Source organism: Gadus chalcogrammus, chromosome 12 (assembly GCF_026213295.1).
Source record: "Gadus chalcogrammus isolate NIFS_2021 chromosome 12, NIFS_Gcha_1.0, whole genome shotgun sequence".
NCBI lineage: Eukaryota > Metazoa > Chordata > Actinopteri > Gadiformes > Gadidae > Gadus > Gadus chalcogrammus.
In genome coordinates, this window is record NC_079423.1 from 1,920,284 (window position 1) to 1,926,283 (window position 6,000).

The window sequence follows — 6,000 nt, forward strand, 5'->3', positions numbered from 1 at the left end:
CAGATTTGTTGGAAAGAGAAGATATGTTGTACAGCAAAATCTGAAATCTTTGGATTGGAAAAAGGGTTGGAAATAATACAAACAATAATTGTATTTTACATTTTGTACATATAACCCACGGTGCGAACACACAAATGTTATATTCAATATTTTTGTAGAGATGACCTCTATACCTAAAATCTTTGCTCATGTCTAGATGCAAAAAAAATGGAAACCTAAAGATCAGATCAATCCATCCGAATAAGCTGGGTGGGACTACCACAGTCCCTCAATATTTTCTACTGATAGGTGACACCGAGACACTCAACCCACCCCATCGCCCGGCAAACCCATCCTCCGTCCCCCAGTGGCGGCTGGTCTTACTGGGGGCGTGTCTGCCCAGCGTGGTGGTGGTATTGCGGAGGAGCTGGAAGGCCTTCTGGAAGCCTGCCGCGTGCTGCGTGGCGCCCTCCGACGCCTTGATGTTTGAGATGAAGGTGCTCATCTTCCGCTTGGTCTCGCTGGTGGCCGGCGACAGCAGGCTCCTGTAGCACTGGTCCAGGGAGCAGGAGCGCACGCCGTCCGCCACGGAGAGGACCGAGACCTAGGGAGGAGGAAGAGATGGGGGGGAGGAGGAGGTTGTGGAGGAGGAAGTTTCAAAAGTGTTTTTTTAAAGTTGCTGTTTACATCATTATTATTATCAGTAGGAATGCACAGTTGATCAAAAAATCGCTCCCCAACTAGTGAGAGGGCTAGACCAGTAAGAGGTCAGGCCAGTGAGAGGGTCGGACAAGAGAGAGGGAGAGACCGGACCAGTGAGCGTGTCAGACCGTAGACGGACCTTGTCGTGCTCATCCACAGCGTTGAGGATGACCAGCGCTGAGTCCCTGGCAATCTGCAGCTGTGTGTCAGTGACCAACGCCCCGTGGTCCACCATGATCACAAGGTGCTTTGACTGTGGACGGACAGCCGACACATACACCGGCCTGAGAGAGAGGAGGGGGCAGGGATGGGACAACACAGGTGAGGTTTGAGGAACAAATGTACACTGTTCATAGAGACATTTCAATCTATACCCACTACGTATAGATACACCTATTGTATACCAACCATTTAGGTCACCATTTCCACATTAATAATACAAATAATGTAATTATTACAAATAATAATTTCATATATTTGTTCATGCGTTTATTTGTGTGTGATCTCCCTATGGCTGCCCTTGGACACACACTGTGTGTCACTGGCTTTCTTTCTTCTTTCCTTTGTCAGTTATTACTCCAGAGTAATAACTGACACATAACTGACTTGTTATTTGCTGCCATATATTATGAATGTTATCACATGGTATTAAAAGCAAACCTAATTCATATTTCCTCAGAGCGGTTTAGTTTGAAGCTTTGTTATCTCAGCTTGGCAATATTATAATTTAAAAGAGGGGGGGGGGGGCAGTGTGTAGAAATATTGAGAACATAATACAAGCTTTGAAAGTCGTGTGATGCCTCACACCTCTAATCTAACTCATAACAAGCCAGGCAATGGCATTTCTCTGGCGACGCTTTGATGCCAGCTGATTGGCTGGCTGGCGCACAATGGTGGCATGTAGGAGACATGACAGCTGTGAGAGAGAGAGAGAGGGAGAGAGCGAGAACAAAGTGCGCCGCCGCGGTCAGAGGTTTGAAATTCCTACGAGCGTAAAGACAGTAGTTGTCGGGCGTGTTTGGGCAGGGTGGTGGCGTTTAGGGATTTGACTACATGCCCTCTGGGCTACATGATGGAGGAGAAACAGTAGGGGAACATGTGTGAAAGGATGAGGGGGATGGAGAGAGGGAAGAGGGGATGGATGTAGCATGTGTATCTGCTAAGTAGTATCTGTAGTAATCTGTAGTATGTATTAAGTAGTATGTGTATAGAGGATGATATCTATCAAGTAGTACGTGTATCTTGTCTTATATTTACTAAGTAACATGTGTATCAAGCAGAAGGTTTATTAGCAGTGTTTGCCTCACGGAGTAGGTGTAAAAGTAGTGCATGTTTGTGTACTGTACCTGCTGCGATGCTCATAGCTTCCTTTGCATTGGAACTTGTGAGCCGGGAAGACGGTGAAGATTCCTTCCTCTGAGCTGAAGTACTGCCACTTTATCCCCGGGTTGGACTTGAGGTTATCTGCCAATACTACATAGAGAAGGAGAGAGGGAGTCACGGGGAGAGAGGAATAGAGCAGAGGTGGAGTTCACTTGAACGTTTTTTATTTAGATGTGCTTTTTTAACTTTTTCACCCAGTAGTAGATCGCAGCTTGTTCAGTGTGTGTGTGTGTGTGTGTGTGTGTGTGTGTGTGTGTGTGTGTGTGTGTGTGTGTGTGTGTGTGTGTGTGTGTATGCTTACAAGACACGTTAGGCCAAAGCATGGTTGTTACAATACATTTGAAGGAATGCATGTTATTTTATAATCTTTGAATGCGTGTTCTTTTATAATCTGTAAATGTGTGCAAAACAATCATTTATTGTAACCTAGAATAAACCAGCGTCATTTTAATGGCTTGCTTGGGACCCAAGACTGCTGTGTCCGCGTCGTGTCGTCAGGCTTAAGATTGATAAAACAGGTTGTGTTTTATTATAATATTAGTATTTTAGTTTCATTTCTAATCCCTTTCATTATTTTCTTGATTTATCTTAACTGTGAGGGACCTGACTCTTTGTACTTTTGTGCTCTGACATAATTATTTACTGGGAAGCACTTAGGGTCAACTGTTAGGGTTAGGGTTAAGCGTGCGTTATAAATAAAAGTGACTTCACTTGACTTGACTTAGTCAGACTTCTGAATAAAGACCCTTTAGGAAGCACACTTAAAAATACATTTAAACTGAGGCCCCGTCCATACGAGCGAAAACGATCTTTTTCCCTCTGTGTTTCAGGAATTTCTCCGGATAGACGGACTCATTGCAAAAATGCATCTAGATTTAGAAACGCTGTAGTAAGCCTACATATTCAAGACCAGTATTTGGCGCTGGTTTTCCACCAACAAAATAAGAATACGAGGCGGAGTATGCCTATCAAGCCAGCGGCTGTATATAAAAATACAGTCGAGGAGGAGAAAGCAGTTGTTAAACCTTGTAGATTGAGCAGAAAATACGTTTCAATGTACCGTTAGTAATTCAATTTACCAAGGGGCTGTAATTAAAGCTACAAAAATAATACAAATCAAGCAAAACAAATTTGACGGCACCATCACTTTGCCCATTTGGTGGGGGGGCGATGACGTCATCGTTTGCGTATCAGGCGTCCACACAAATCGTCTCGTCACCCGCCATAAAGATCCCGTTTTGAACGGTGAACCCTTTACGCCTAGCAGCTAAGCTATAATAGCTACAAAATGACTCCATTATTGCAGGCTATGTGGAAAAATGCGCCGATATCGGCTCAACCTGGCTCCGCCTCTTCCTCTACGTGGCTAAAATGGCTTTCGTTGAGTACGAAAAGTAAACATCGATCCATACTCAGCGGTTGGACCATTTTGAGTACACCATCCAGGTCCTTTCAGTACACTTCTTTTCGCCCCGATCTTAATTGGAACCAATACGGGAAGTATGGATATTGGAACAAAGCAGGTCATACAGCCGGCCGCTTCCTGTTTGCTTAGAGCCTCACAAACAGCCTTTCAGATGGGAGATTAAGCAGCAGCAATGCCGGTGGAAATGGGAATATGAGAACACAGATCAGTGCATTACGACTATACAATTATTTTAGACTTTGTGATTATAGGTCAATGTAAAAGAGGCATCTGCACTTTGAAAACATAAAGCCACACACTGAGCAAGTCTTGATCACGCCTATGCTTCAAGAGAGACCGAGGTCGCCTATCACAAGATCAGAAGGCACATCAAACCATCTCCTTTCAGTAAATGACTTTTGATGATGACAGGAAATTGACCTTTTGAAGCCAAAAGGGCAGTGCATGGCTTGTAATCTTACAGGTTTAATTCTCCTTATTACAGGAAATATCTTTGAAAAATATTTGAAATGCAAAAGACCACCAAACTGACCATTGACGATAACAACTGTTTACATCCATCTGTGAATTTTCTGTGCGATATTAAGATTTGGTCTGGAACGAAATACAAATAAATTAAAGAAAACGGGGGAAAAAACATGAGAAAGAGAACACCCTATACCAGAAAGTCCAGGATCGAATGGTTCCTTAACTCTAAACATCATCAAGATCGTTTACAACTCAAAATGGATTGCAGGAAAGTTATCGCGCCATAGCACGCTAAGCTGACGCGCCATACAACAACCCGTACAGCCATCTTGTCCGTCTCCACCACTAACGTAAACAGGATCCACTCGGGCTGTGATGACAGCCAAAGAGGCCCTTTGTATACACGACTTGGTTTATGCTGCTGAACGCTCGAGAGACTAGGTGGATAGCTCGTCATACACTCAGTTTACATAAATTGACACGCCCTGCGGATGTGTAGGGCAGCTCGGCAGACATTAGATTGAAACTTCACACGGGCCATGAATAATCACACCCCATGATTGATTAAAAGGCTTATAGACACAGGTGTGGGTCTAAAAGACACACACACACACAAACACACACACACAAGTTCCTTTGGAAACTGGTAGATAACAACAATAAACACGTCTCTAGAGCCAATAAGGTTAAATTTAGACAATTAGGCGTTGGAGGGAATATGGGATGAGGAGGTGGAGAGGAGCTGGGAGGACTTGTTTGACTGATGAGTGGGGAGGAGATCAAGAAACAAGTGAGACGGAACGGCCAATCAAACAAAGACAGCCTACTGCTCAGCCAAACATACTTTGGGGTCAATCAAAGTAGCCCCCCCCCCCCCCCCCACCCCCCCCCCGCCCCTTTATTACTGTATAACAGACCTCTGAATAACACACCGTTGTTATGACGCCATTTCTTTCTATTAGGCTCAAACAGACTATAATTTTTTTGCGTAAGATAGTTTAGACTGCTTGGAGACAAATGTAAGAGGATGTATGAGGCAGGAGTTCGAGAGTCAATAAGTCTCAAAGTGCGTGTTTGAATTCAGAAGGAATTCTTTTATTTTACCTAGCCTTTGTTTATACAGCCAGCCTCATCGAGTCAAGCACCTATTTTGCAAGAGATACCTTTAAATACACACAATTTAAGATTTATTTTGTCACATAAGATCAATTATGTTTTTATTTTCATGTTGCCGATAAGTTTTAGCATTATTTATGCTGTATGAATGAATATTAGGCCTTAATGTTCTCGGACTACACCCACTTGACGTCAAGTCATCATACCCACAGTGACGGCAGTGAAGTAGCGTGTGTTTAGTCTAGAATGTGAAAGACAGAAATAGAGAAATAGAGAACAGGCATTATTCCACATTATTCTGAAAAATGTGCTGGTTTATTTTCCTTCCGAATAACCCACCTCAAACATACCTGGTCCACCACAAAAAGCAACGCAGTCTGGAGAGACAACAGAGACGGTGTGTCGGCACGCTTTCTCCTACGGTACCTGAAGCCTTGGATGAGTACCTCGCAGGGGACCGGCGGAGAGACATCAAACACTCTCCCGATGGTGCCTGCCTCAGCGATTGATTCTGCAGATGGCTCAGAGCTAGGGGCTAGCGCTGGCAACAACTCTAAGCTACCGTGCCGACTCACAACGCCAGAGTGTGTGTTTGATGTGTGCAACGGGAGAGATGGGCATGGCGGGGCGGGGGTGTATGCAGGCTACACTGAGGAGACTGATGGCTGCCCACAATGTGACATAAAACAAACATCTGTCAGAACAAACACACCTGAACACAACTTGACATGGGTGGGGGGGGGAAGTCTCTTGGAGCGAGGTAGGGTAAATACAGTGTCGGCGCTAAGGTGGGGCATTTGGGGGCCGTGCCCCCCCCAAGGGGTGATTAATGCCCCTCCTACCATGGTGTGGCCAAATAACTTTAAAAATATATATCCCTTTTAGTTATTCTTTTAATATTAAATGTGCAAATTGCAACTTAAAAA

The 6,000-nt window shown here is 44.3% G+C and overlaps 1 pseudogene; it reads right to left on the reverse strand.

Annotated features, from left to right (window-relative positions):
• Nucleotides 1-6,000, reverse strand: part of LOC130392847 (VWFA and cache domain-containing protein 1-like) — an 82,643-nt pseudogene that overhangs the window by 24,136 nt on the left and 52,507 nt on the right.